Source organism: Felis catus, chromosome E1, assembly GCF_018350175.1.
Source record: "Felis catus isolate Fca126 chromosome E1, F.catus_Fca126_mat1.0, whole genome shotgun sequence".
NCBI classification, from domain to species: domain Eukaryota; kingdom Metazoa; phylum Chordata; class Mammalia; order Carnivora; family Felidae; genus Felis; species Felis catus.
Window position 1 is genome coordinate 16,328,134 of NC_058381.1, and position 13,781 is coordinate 16,341,914.

At 45.1% G+C, this 13,781-nt stretch overlaps 1 long non-coding RNA gene across 1 annotated transcript; it reads right to left on the reverse strand.

The window, feature by feature from the left end:
* Nucleotides 1-10,853: 10,853 nt before the first annotated feature.
* LOC123381934 lies at nucleotides 10,854-12,738 on the reverse strand. Its single transcript, XR_006589550.1, has 2 exons — nucleotides 12,587-12,738; nucleotides 10,854-12,121 (listed from the first exon to the last, which is right to left on the reverse strand). It is a non-coding gene; the product is annotated as an uncharacterized LOC123381934 (long non-coding RNA).
* Nucleotides 12,739-13,781: the final 1,043 nt, after the last annotated feature.

Here is a 13,781-nt window from a genome sequence, read left to right on the forward strand (position 1 = left end):
TTACATGTGTAAGGATATCTGTAGAAACAAATTCTGGAAGTGGGTACTGGATCAGAGGGTATTTATAATTTATTATAAATTATATTATATTATTTATAATTTTGATAACTACTTACAAATTGTCCTTGATACAGGGTGTCAATTTACTTTCCTACCAGCAATGTATGAGAATGTTTGTTTCCTAGCCCACACAGTGATACCAAATTTTTGGATTTTTAAAAAAAGTTTATTTACTTATTTTGAGAGAGAGAGAGAGAGAGAGAGAGAGAGAGAGAGAGAGAGAGAGCACAAGAGGGGCAGAGAGATGGGGAGAGAGAGAGAATCCCAAGTAGGTTCCACACGATCAGCTCAGAGTCTGACTTGGGGCTCGAATTCACAAACTGTGAGATCATGACCTGAGCCAAAACCAAGAGTCAGACGCTTAACCAACTGAGCTATCCAGGTGCCCCAGGGAGTTTTACTAGTGTAAAGAGTGAAAGGTAATATCTCAGTGTGGTTTTAATTTGCATTTATCATAACTGGGGCTGAGCATCTTTTCATAATGAGAGCCATGTTTCTTTTCTGTGGGCCATCTGTTTATATCTTTTGCCCATTTTTCTCTTGGGTTATTAATCTTTTCTCATTAATTTTTAGTAGCTCTTTAAATATTAGGGAAATTAACCCTTTGCCTGTAACAGAAGTTGAAAATATTTTTCCAAGTTTGTCATTTGTCTTATGCTGTTTGCCTTGTAGAATTGTTTATGTAGCCAAATATGTTTTTAGTAGCTTTTGGATTTTGTGCTACAATGAGAAAATCCTTACTGCCTTCAGAATTATAAGAGAATTCTCTTGTATTTTCTTCTGTTACTTCCATGGTTGCATTTTTCTTCCCATTTTAAACTTTGATCCAATTGGGAATTTATCCCCATACAAAGCATAAAGTATGGATCCAACTTTCTTTTTCCCGTGGCTACCCAGTTGTTTCAATACTGCATATTGAGAAATGAACCTACTCCCCCACGGTGTTATATCCTATCTGAATCAAGTATTATGGGATGGAGTGGTTTACCAGGAACCTTCCCTAGTGGGCCCCTCTTTTGTCCTCCATCCCTTTGAGGACCTGCCCAAAGTACATCTTAGACTCTTAGCAGATGTTTCTACTCGACAGTCTGCAGTCCCACCTTCTCCTAGATCTCATCCAGTAATTGATCCCTATCTTGTTAACTTTTGGTGTTTTTTTTTTTTTTTTTTTTTTTTTTCTTTCCTGAGAGAGACAGAAAGAATCCTAAGCAGGCTCCATGTTCAGTGCAAAGCCTGACTTGGGGCTCGATCCCACAACCCTGGGCGGAAATCAAGAGCTGGACGTTCAACCAACTGAGCCACCCAGGCACTCCCCTCTTTGATACTTTAAAAAAAAAAAAAAAAGAAAGATTGTTTTACTTTGTCCAGCTTAAAAATTTTTCTTTGTGGAGAGGGTTGTTCTAATTACCCAGTCTACTACTACCAGAAGAGGAAGTTCTGGGTTTTGGTAGTAGAGTTCTGCATGGCTGAACCGTTCTCAAATTCCTGGAATAAACCCCATACGGTCATGATATATTAATTTACTATGCTTATATTTTATTTACTAATATTGCATTTGGACTTTTTGCACTAACATAAGTGAGATATATTTATACATTCGGTGAAGTCTTTTATGGGTTTCGTATCAGTCTTATCACATTTTTAAAAGATTTTGGAAAATGCTCGTCTTTTTCTATAGTATGTAACAGTTTAAGCAGCTCTATGGTTATCTTCTCTTTAAAGGTTTGGTAGAATTCCCCTAGGAAACCATGTAGTGCACTGGTTTTAATTGTAGTCATTGGGACCCTTGCTGAGGGGCTATGGAGGGGACGAGTGTAATTTAAATGACAGACAGTATTTGATTCACACCAGTGCACACAGCTGGAGCTGGAGCAAGCGCATGATTTACAATTTTTTAATTCTAGTAAAATATTAACACCATGAAATTATAAAGATTAAACTTTTGGTTTTGGTTGTTTCAAGAGTCAAAAGCTTTAAAGTTTTTTCTTTTAGTCATTTCATGCTCTAGCCTTTTTCAGAGATCAAAACGTGTTGAACCACTTTCCAAACATTTATTCTGCCTTTGTTGGTTATCAGAGCTTTAGAGATGAGTCTGGTTGCTCCGGGCCATAACGATAACCCTCCCTCCAATCCCCAAAGTTAATCTCCTATAAAATTTGACATTTGCTCATCAAAAACAATTCCTATTTCTGGGCTGCTTATCTGTGCTGTTCTCCCCCAAAGGGAGAGGGGTTCATCTCTTTGATTAATCCTATAAGTGGAGTAAATGTGATCATTTAGAATAAAGATGAAAGCAAGATGGGGAGGCGGAGCGTCAAATCTACATTCTAAAGCAAAATCCAAATAAACAAACAAAATCCCAATAACGCCAAAAGCCCTAACTCCTTTAGAAAACAACGTGCTATTTGTTAATAGGCTTTTTTCTCATTTCCCCTTCTGAGGGAAAAATCATGCAGAGAGACCCTGATGTACAGCCAAAGAGCCTCGGGTCAAAAGTGACCTTTCTGAGGTAGCCTCCTTTCATAGGAAGTAGAGGCCAATTTAGGGCTTCAAAGTAATAGGAGACTGAGGGCATCTGAACTGGAACTCTGCCCTGCCCCCACAACCCTGGAAAAGAAGGTGGGAGTCAAATTCACTGTCAAGATTAGAAGTGCTTGAATTTCAGGATATTGTCCTGTTCAGCCAGTATGTACCTCTACTATGGGACTGATGTGATTTTGCTGGCTAAATGGAGTTAGTCACTAATTAGGGGAAGCTAGAAATTCTACTTGCCCAGGTTCATGCCTCTCTTGTGTTCAGATTGTAATCTAATTGAGGATGGGAGTTATTTTTTTAATCTCCGATTTACCAGTGCCTGGCACAGAATACATGCTCAGTACACGAAAGAAAGAATAATAAAATTAAAATAACGGTATTCATTCATTCATTCATTCATTCATTCTTTATTGTGTAACTGGGTTAGGCCCTATGCTGGATGCTGGTAATAGATCAGAGGACAACCCTGGTCTCCGCCCTAATGGGGTTTGTGGTCCAATGGCACAAAATGTCCAAGCGCCAGAGATGGTCAGAGCATGGACGGCAGATGTCACCTTAACCCTCCCTCTAGAGAGGCTTCCCACTCCCTGTCAGTGGGACCTGCAGAGTACCGAGCAAAGGAGTCTTGGGACTCTAGAGTCTAGATGACTCTATTCTGGGGAGCCTCTTGCTGCTTTTGCCCCAGTTCAGTGAGTAGCGAACTCTTCTTGAGTAAGAAGGAAGCCGGGGCGCCCACCTCGACTGCGGCTCACAGCCCGAGGCTCTACGCGCAGAGATTGTAATCTGCATCGCGGCTGTTCTGGAAAGGGTCGACCAACGCGGGACTGGAAGAAAAGCTCCAGATTTGCGCAGATGGTGGGGGTGTGGCTTCCCGAGGCAAGCGCTCCAAATCAGGCGACGGCGCGCCCCCTGCTGGATCTAAGGCTGTTCTGCAACTAGCGCATCGCATCTTCAGTCAAGCCATGTGGGAGGAAGGCCGCTCAAACTCAAAGTCGGAACAAGGAAAGTTCAAGAACTTTCTTTGTTTCTTCTAAAGGCAGAAGACAAATCCCCAAGGGGAGAAAAATCTACCAAGATTGATCCAGGGGCCCCCATCTCCCCTACCTTCTGGGGAAATCAGGAAGGAATCAAGAAGGGATACGTAGTAAACAAATCTCCATCTGTAGCCTTGGCTACCCACTCTGCTGACCAACTCACTACCCCCTTGGTGCTTCACTTCCCATTTTGGGCTCACCCCGAAAAAAGTTACATGCATTGTTGTAAAACATCTGTCCCCCTCTTTTTCTGCAAATACAGGGACGCTGGGTGTGGGGAATAATACAGATAGCGTCACTTGCCCGTGTCTGGCTCACTCGCATCTCCCTTCTCCCTCTCCCACAACAGCATATAATTTGAGGATTTTCTTAAAAGAAAGACTTTAACGCCCCCAACTAATCTTTCCCAAACAGCGATGATTATAAATTCCAAACAAAACTTCGAGGCATGTGAGCCTCTCTCAAGCTTTTCATTTCAATAGATCTGATAATTAAAAGCTATAATTTAACAAATAATGACCTAACCATCTCACTTTGAAACCAAACAAAAACCTACCACTAAAACGTTGGACTAGATAAAGATAATGAATCCTGGCTCAATTCAGACTCCTACTGGGCCCATGCTGGCCCCCTTCCAGCAACAGGCCTGACGCCTTTGATTAGAAGCAATAGTTTTCCAAACCATTTGGAGCAAACTCACTACAGGGAGGATAAGTGAGCAATTTGTGAGGCTAAGTGTTTTTTTGGACCCACTCCCACTGCTGATGGAGCAGGATGGAATATTTATCCCTTCCTTGCCCTCATTCATTGTCACTTGGTCAATTTCATTTTCTCCCCGACCCTTCTATGGCCCTTGGGGGAGAATGTTGTTTCTGACGTAACAAGCAGGAAGGAATCGTGAAAAGGAAAACTAGCGATGAAACCGGGTGATGCTCCCTGCATACAAGCACCCTCAGTGGTTAATAAAATAATAAACGATGAAAGCAAGAGTGCTTCCCACCTACCACGTCCCCTCCCTCAGCTGGGAATGGGCATCTGTGCCAGCCCCAAAATAGCCTAGTGTTCTGGAACCTCCCCCGCAGCTCAAGCTCGCACCAGCCGCCAGTGTGTGCCACCCGTCTGCTCTCCGGGCGTGCTGGGTCTCCATGGCAGGAGGGCCGCAAAGACTGGCCCCTGCCTGGAGCCCTGGCAAGGGGGGAGTGGCAAAGGGCTCCCCATGGAGCTGAAGACCGGAAGAGTCGACACTGGGTGAGACCCCAGGAGAATACAAAGCTTGGACACTCTGAATCTCTGTAGATGCAGGAAGGAAGGAGCTGCCAGGTGTATCCACATCAGGCTCTCACCTTCAGGACCTCATCTAGGGCTGTGATATCCCTAGGAATTGTTCCTGTTTTGAAACATTAAACCCTAATGCCCTTCGCTCTTGAGCACCACTCCTGTCCATTATCTCCGTCTATCATTCTACCTGTACCTGTTCGTCAGCCTCAAATAGACCTGACAACAGTTGTCACCCTCGTCTGCCTCTTCTTTCTCCTCCTCCTCATCGCTACCATATATTGAATGCTTACAATGTGCCTAGGACTTAGGCTAAGTACTATATGTGGACTGATTCAATTAATTCTAACAACCCTAAAGCAATAGGAACAGACTTTTTTTCAGCCCTTGTTCACTCATTTTCTTCCTGCATTCTCTTCCTGTCCAAACCAACTTCACTGCACGGATCAAAATAGTTCTGCGCGTCTGCCACCCACAGAGTCCTTCTCTGAGAAAAGTGGTTACATTCTGGCTGTTTCTTGCCATGTGCCATGTAACTGAACTATTCTGGTTCTAATAGGTTGGTTCCGGGAATGGGGCCCAAGCCCAAAGTGGCTTTGGATAGGTTGGGCATAGAATAACCAACCACTCACGTGTGAGTCTGTGAGAGTCTGTCCAATAGGGTCGCTCCATACTGGATAGTGACAACATCAGCCAATCAGATTTTCCCTGGAGGTACACTTCGAGGTGCACGCTGGGAAAAGGGGAGGCTACTTCCATAGATCTGGCCGACAAAGCTGTTTGTACGCTGTTGTGTGTTTCCCAAGTGCCAAGGGCTCTGCTGAGCACTTCTCAAGTTTTACCTGGTTTGCTCTTTCAGCAGTTTCACAATATATGTACCATTAGCAACCTCAACTTTAGAATGAGAAAACAGAGGCTTGAGCAAATTAATCAACTTGCCATGGGTCATCCAGCCATGGTAGGGAGGAGATTCAAACCCAGGCAGTCTGACTTAAGAAACTGTATTCCATTTTAAAAATAATTTAAAATTTTATGGGGCGCTTGGGTGGCGCAGTCGGTTAAGCGTCCGACTTCAGCCAGGTCACGATCTCGCAGTCCGTGAGTTCGAGCCCCGCGTCAGGCTCTGGGCTGATGGCTCAGAGCCTGGAGCCTGTTTCCGATTCTGTGTCTCCCTCTCTCTCTGCCCCTCCCCCGTTCATGCTCTCTCTCTGTCCCAAAAATAAATAAAAATGTTGAAAAAAAATTAAAAAAAAATAATTTAAAATTTTAATTAAAAAGAAGATAACAGATGGTTGTCAGGGGTTGGGGGGCAGGGGATGAATAGGCAGAGCACAGAGCATTTGTAGGGCAAGAGACTGCTCTGTATGATATATAATGGTAGAGACACGTAATTATACATTTGTACAAACCCACAGAATATAGAACACCAAGAATTAACACTAATGTAAACTGTGCACTTTGGGTGATTATGATGTGTCAGCATCGGGCATTGATTGCAACAAATGTATCACTCTGATGGAGGATGGTGATAATGGAGAGGCAAGGCATCTATGGGGGCAGGGAAAATCTCTGTACTTTCTGCTCAATTCTGCTGTGAATGTAAAACTGCTCCAAAAAATAAGATCTGTTTTAAGAAAGGGGATGCCTGGGTGGCTCAGTCAGTTAAGTGTTGAATTCTTGACTTTGGCTCAGGTCATGATCTCACACAGTTCATGGGTTCAAGCCCTGCATGGGGCTTTCTGCTGTTAGTGCAGAGCCCGCTTTGGATCCTCTCTCTCTCTCTCTCTCAAAAATAAATATCTTTTTTTAAAAAGGATAATAGAGTCACATGGCCCATATGGTTTTTTAAAAAGCATAAACAACTATTCAGTAAAAAGTTTGCCTCCTACCTCTGTTCTCCATCCTTCCAGTCCTATCCCATCTCTGCCTCTGAAACCACTCAGATTAATTTCTCATGTGTCTTTTGAGAACTTCTTTATGCAAATTCAAGTATGTACAAATATATATTCTTATTTTCCACCCTTTTCTTTTTTAATAATTTTTAAAAAGTTTATTTTGAAAGAGAAACAGCATGTGAGCGGGGGAGGGGCCAAGAGAGAGGGAGACAAAGAGAATCCCAAGCAGGTTCTGCACTGCCAGCACAGAGCCCGATGAGGGGCTCGAACCCATGAACTGTGAGATCATGACCTGAACCAAAGTCAAGAGTCAGACGCTTAACTGACTGAACACCCAAGTGCCCCTCCACCCTTTTACACAAAAGGTACATACTCCACACCCTGTTCTGTGCCTTTCTGTTTTCACTAACAAGGTTCTTCGAGAAACTTCCATGTTGGTTCCATCCTTTTCTTTGCCACAGTTGCATATTATTCCACTGTATGAGTGTGCCGACATTTATTTAAATAGTCCCTTACTGATGGATATTTAGATGGCTTCCAATCTTTTGCTTTTCAAAATAATGCTTTCAGAGGCGCCTGGGTGGCTCAGTCGGTTAAGTGTCCAACTCTTGATTTCAGCTCAGGTCATGATCTCATGGTTCGTGGGTTTGAGCCCTGTGTTGGGCTCTAGGCTGGTGGTACGGAACCTGCTTTGGAATGTCTCTCTCTCCCTCTCTCTGCCCCTCCCCTGCTCTCTCTCTCTGTGTGTCAAAATAAATAATAAATTTTTAAAAAATACTTAAAAAAAGAAAAAATAAAAATAATGCTTTCATGAATAACAATGGCAGATGTCATTTCATGGGTGCAAGCATAGCTGTAGAATAAGTTCCATAAAGAACGATTGCTGGGTTGAAGGGAATATACCTGCATTATTTTGATAGCTATTACCAAATTTCCCTTCATGAGAATGATGCCAGTTTCCCTCCCAGCAGCATGTGTGAGAGGGCTTGTCCCCCTGTGGGGGTGGGCAGGGGGGCTGTCTTCTAAACCGTTTGCTAGATTGCTTTAACTATTGGAGCTTCTTCTAGGTCTGGAATGCCAATGAGCCACTGTTGTAGTTCTCCCTAGGTCACCATGTGGCTGCCAAGAAGGTGTCCTTGCCACCTCACTTCCCTGAGGATGGTAATACCAAAGTCGGTGTTTCTTCCAGTGTGGCCCTGGGACAGCAGCCTCAGCATCACCTGGGAACTTGTTAGAAGTACACATTCTCAGGCCCTGCCCCAGACTCACTGAACCAGAAACTCTGGCAACCATTCCCAGAACCATGTTTTAAACAAGCTCTCTGGGTGATTGTGACGCACGCTCAGGTTTGAGGGGCACTGTCCTAAGGTAAACTGAGAAGTCCCTTCCTTGTATCCTGAAAGAACCTCATAATTCAGCCAGTACCATAATCCAACCAGCAAGAGAGCTGATCATCTTACTTGACTTCTTCAGAGTCTTTGGCTCATGACCGTGGTCACCTCCTCGAAATGTTCTGTGAGTCTTTCTTGTGGTTTCCCTCCCACACCTCTGGCCTCCTTCTTTAGCTTCCTTTGAGGGCTTTTCTTTACCACCCACTACTACTTCACTGCTCTTAATGATCTGTCTGACACCCACTGCTCTTCTCATCCGTCATGTTTCCCACGGCAATTTCATCCACTCCTCTGGCCTTAGCAGCTACCCAATGTATACCTCCATGCTAACCTCCTCGAGTCATGCTGTATAAATGTTTGCCTGTTGTGAATTATCTCCCCTGGAATGTCCCACAATCACCCCAAACTCAACTTTTTTAAAAAAATGTTTATTTCTTAAAGATTTTATTTTTAAATAATCTCTACACCCAATGTGGGACTTGAACTCATGACACCGAGATCAAGAGTCACATGCTCCTCTGACTGAGCCAGCCAGGTACCGCCCCCCCCCCCAACCCAACTTTTAAAAAAACTCAGCTCTGGGGTGTCTGGGTGGCTTAGTCAGTTAAGCATCTGACTCTTGACTTCGGCTCAGGTCATGATCTCACAGTTTGTGAGCTTGAGCGCCGCATCAGGCTCTGTTCTGACAGCATGAAGCCTGATTGGGATTCTCTCTCCCTTTCCTCTGCCCCACACCACCCTGCCACTCATACTCTCTCTCTCTCTCTCTCTCTCTCTCTCTCAAAATAAATAATAAATTTAAATAAATAAAACCTTAAAAAAATCTTACAAGATTTTTTAAAAGAATTATTTGAAAGAGGCTTTCAGCAAAGTGTGTTTTCAGTGAATGGAACACAGTAGTGCTTATATTGATGTAAGAACACTTCTTACAAGGTGTTTCTAAGACATGAGTTGAAAGATGCATTCAGCACATCTGAATGTTGTTTCAGTGAATGGAACATAATATGGCCATTCTCTAATGCTTATACAGATCTGTTTAAAAAGACTTCTTACAAGGTTTTCTAAGAATTATTTAAAAGATGATTTCAGGACACCTGGCTGGCTTAGTCACTAGAGCATGAGACTCTTGTTCTCACAGTGTGAGTTCAAGCCCCACGTTGGGATTAGAGATTACTTAAAAATAAAATCTTTTAAAAAAGATGATTTTAACACAGTGTGTGCTCAGTGAGTGGGCTATATAGTCACTGGGTAATGCTTACATTTAATAAATTTAAGAGAACTTCTTAGAAGATGTTTCTTTAAAAAAAAAATGTTTATGTATTTAAACATAAAGGAACAGAGAGGGAGCAGGGGAGGGGCAGAGAGAAAGGGAGAGAGAGAATCCCAAGCAGGCTCCATGCAGACTGGGGGCTGGATCCCACAACTCTGAGATCATGACCCAAGCTGAAATCAGGAGTCGGATGCTTAACCAACTGAGCCACCCAGGAGCTCCTTTAGAAGATGTTTCTAAGATGCTATCTGAAAGGAAACTGGGTGAAGAACATATGGGAACTCTGTGATACCCTCTCAGTTTTTATGTAAATCTAAATTCATTTAAAAAAAATCGTCTATTTTCAAAAAGAAAAAAAAAGCCTAGTTTTTGTAAGAGATGGGAGGGAAGGGGCTCCTCAGCTCAGCAGCAGGGGTTAGCACCCGCCAGCAGGAGGAAAGAAGACTCATGGGTGCAGACAGATATTTTTGTGAGCACTAACAGGAAGTTGAGGGTTCACATATGAAGGTCTCAATTTCTCCCCCTTGACGGGAGGTGAGGGTGGGTTCCTTGCCGAAAGATCTACGGAAAAACTGTGGGTTGCAAGTGGTGAAATCTGGAGAGGCCTGAGGGGAGCAGAGGAGGAAGTTGACCAGGAGTCAGAAAAGCGCAATTTCCTGTTACAAATTTGTGCTGCAGGCAGCTCCCAGGAGCAGAGAGCCAAGGGGCTTCAGCCTAGAGGCCTAGATGGACGGTCTCCTTGGAATTTCACATCTTGACCAGCAGAGGGCGCAGAGACACCACACCTCCCCCCCCCCCCCCCCCCCCTTCGCTTTCCCACACCCCTGGTCTAGATTTCCCAATTTTCTCTTTCCAAAGTTCTAAAGCCTTTGATTTGGGAAGCAAAAAGTTCTTTTTGGAGTTAGCCGTGTTTGAAGGATGAGAAACTCTTTGAAACAGCCCAAAGGAACACCTTTGAGAAGAAAGAATTTGTTTAGGCTTCTGGAAGCTTATTTCTGTTACTTGCCTCCTTCAGGGAAGAGCTGGCAGGGTAAACGCCCACCATTACTGGGTACCTGGTGAGTGTCAGGTGTTCTAAGTGCTGTCTCATTTAATGCTCACAACCACCTCTGAGTGGTGATTCTCACCCCCATTTTACAGCCGGATAAAGGGAGTCACAGGGAGGTTAAGGGGGTTACCCGGAGATCAGTCCTACTGCACTAAGCTGCATGCCTATCTGGTTTTAACCACTTAACAATTCTTCAACAGTTGTGTGTGCTGGAAAGCCCGTCCTGGTAGATGCTCTGTGAGGAAAGAATTCTTTGTCAATAAATTTGCTTCTGTGTGTTTCAGCACAGTGGAGAATCCTAGGAGTCAGGAAGCAAAGAAACCTGCTTGGTTTTGTTCAAACCCATCATTTTCCAAATGTATTTGTCAAGAGAACTTTTGTTGTTGTTGTTAACACCTGTTAACATCTACAGAACAAACTTTGTGAAATGCTGTGGTCAGCACCACCACGGTGGCAGGGAGGGGAGTGACCAGACTTGTTTGGGAATGGTGTTTGGGTAGCCAGGTGGAGGGAGAGATGAGGCATAGATAGACTGAGGCAAAAAAGATCAGTAAGAGCAGTTTGGGGACTCTTCTACCAGGAGACGATGGCTGTGAGGATGAAGAGGAAGGGACAGACTAGAGAGCAAATCATGAGGTAAAAGCAACAAGTTTGGTGGACCATCACATTGTGCGTATATGGAAGGGTAGTGGACGGCAAGGGTGGGAAGTATGTGGGATGATGGCTCCTGCGTTCCCGGCTGGCACAGCCAGGTAAACGATGATTTTGTTCATTCGCTAAGAGGGGAAGCCAGGGAGAAGCGAGGTGTATGTGGGTGGAGATGTCTGCAGAACAGTATTCCAGAAGTGAGGAACACGGATCTGCACGTCAGGAGAGAGCTTGCAGATGGAAATAAAGATGTGGAAGACCTGGAAATAAAGGGGTTGACGGAAGAAGAGGACCTAACCAAAAAGACAGAAAAAGAGTGGGAAGAGACCCAGAAGAGAGGTGCATACCAGGAAGCAGGGAGCACTGTTTCTGGAAGGCGGGGGTTGTTGGCTGCTTCAGAGCTCACTGGCAGGGCAAGCCGGGTGAGAACTGAAGATGGCCATCATGTCAGCCATGTAGGAAGTCACTGATGAATGCAGTTTCAGCAGAGTAGACAGCGGCAAATCCAGATTCTTATGGGATGCTAAATGAGGCAGGGTGGGGGGTGGGTAGTGAGTCAGTGAAAGATTTCTAGGGAAAAGCAAGATCAAGGGAAGGCTTTTTTATATTCAGGACTAGATACTTGATCACTCCTGGTCGACAGTCTCCCAATACCGCTGCCAATAATTCCTCTAATCCATGGACACACGTCATTCAATCAGCCAAGAGTTGGAATCTATTTTCCCTCCCTCTGTGCTGGCTTTGAGACTTGCTCTGACCAAGAGAGTTGGCAGCAGTGGTGTTTCGGGTCTTCCCACCAAGTTCAGTCCTTAAGAGAAGCAGCAGTTTCCCCTTTTCCCCTCTTGGAACCCAGCAGCCATGCTGTAAGGAAGTCCAAGCTATCTTGCTGGAGAGATGACCCTTGTAGAGAGGCCCTGGAGAAGGCGGGAGGGGCCGTCTTGAGCATTCCAGCGCCAGAGAAGATCCTAGGTGAATGAAATCATCAATGACCCTAGATGACATCACACGAGGAGAGGAACTGCCAAATCAACAGACAGAATCATGAGAAATAACAGATTGGTGTTTTAAGCCACTTTGGGGTGGTTTGTCATGCAGCAATTGATTGATTGAAATAGCACCGTATCTATGGACTGAAGGGAAGGAGCCAGGGGAGAGACGCTGACTCATAACAGAAGGAGAATAACTGATGGAGTGACCGTCCTGGAGGCTGAAGGGATGGCCCTGGGTGGAGTGGGGGCTGCTTCTTCCCCTGACACAAAAGCAAAGGAGACTGTGGACACGGAGTGTTACAAGGTGGGAAGCTAGGGATTTGCCTCCCCACCACCCCCCGCATCGCCCAGCCCCCGCTCGGAGCCCTCAGGAGACCTGGCGAGGGAGATGCCCGGACCCACGGGGTGGCAGGACGTGCACCGCCAGCCCACAGGACTTACGCGGGTGACCACCGGCCTCCCTTGCCTCTGGGAAACCCGCTCTCCGCGCCTCCCGACAAGGTCTCCGCTCCAGGTCTGAGCTCGTAAATCTCCTTCACACAAAGGGCAATAAATCAGGGGGCTTTGCGAGACCCCCCAGCTCCCTGCGCTCTCCCCCCCCCCCACTTCTGGAGAGGATCGGGGCGCAGGAAGCCCCAGGGACAGGGTGGGCGGGGCCGCCCGGGGCCGCCCCGGACCCGCCCCCTGCGGCATGTTAATTACAGGCCCCGGAGACCTCTGGGCCTGATTTATGGCGGGGCGGGCCGCGTCCTGGGGCGGGCGCTGGGCACGTCTGGGAGCCTTGGAGGGGCAGGGGCAGGAGCCCCCAGAGGCTCCCAGATTCTGAGGGACTTGTGGAAATGACAATGTTGATAACATCAAATTGTAACTTATTTATATAAATAAAGTATAAACAGAAGAGCAATCGCTCACATTGATTGAGAGACTGCGCCAAACCGGGCTAAACACTTTATTAATTCATTCATCAAATATTTATTGAATGCCTTATTCGGTGCCAGGAATTTTGCATATACTATCTCATGAACTTCCCCAAACAGCCCGCAAGTTAGGCCTTATGGTTCCCGTTTTGCAAGTGGCAAAATCCCAACAAGAAGCGATTAAGTGACTTCTCCAGGGTCACTAGGCTAGCGAGCAGTGGGTCCAGGACTCATACCCCTGGCTATCTGTCCTTGGAGCTTAACCTTGTTTGAGCAGATAATACTGCCTCTTTGCTATCACTTGCCTCACTGTCTTCTTGCTCGACCAGGAGCTGTGTGACCTTGGGAAAATGCCTTTGCCTTGCTGAGTCCAGTTTGTCCTTGTTGGCAAAAGACGCACTCTTCCCTACCTACATCACAAGAAGTTAGGAGGATCAAACTAAACAGAAGTTAATGGAAATGTTTTTAAAAACTATCTATAGAATAAAGCAGAAGTGAGGAGAATAGATCTATCTATGAGACAGTCTGTCCTATCTGTGACTGGAGAACCATATGAAGAGAAAAACAAAAAGCAACAGAGGCAATATTTGAAAAGATAAAGGGGAGGAATTTCACCAGTCTAGAAGAGGTAACAAACCACAAATTCAAGAAGCCCAACAGATCCTAGAAACTAAAATTTTTTAAAAACTCACATGCTTAAATGTGTTATAGTGAACTAT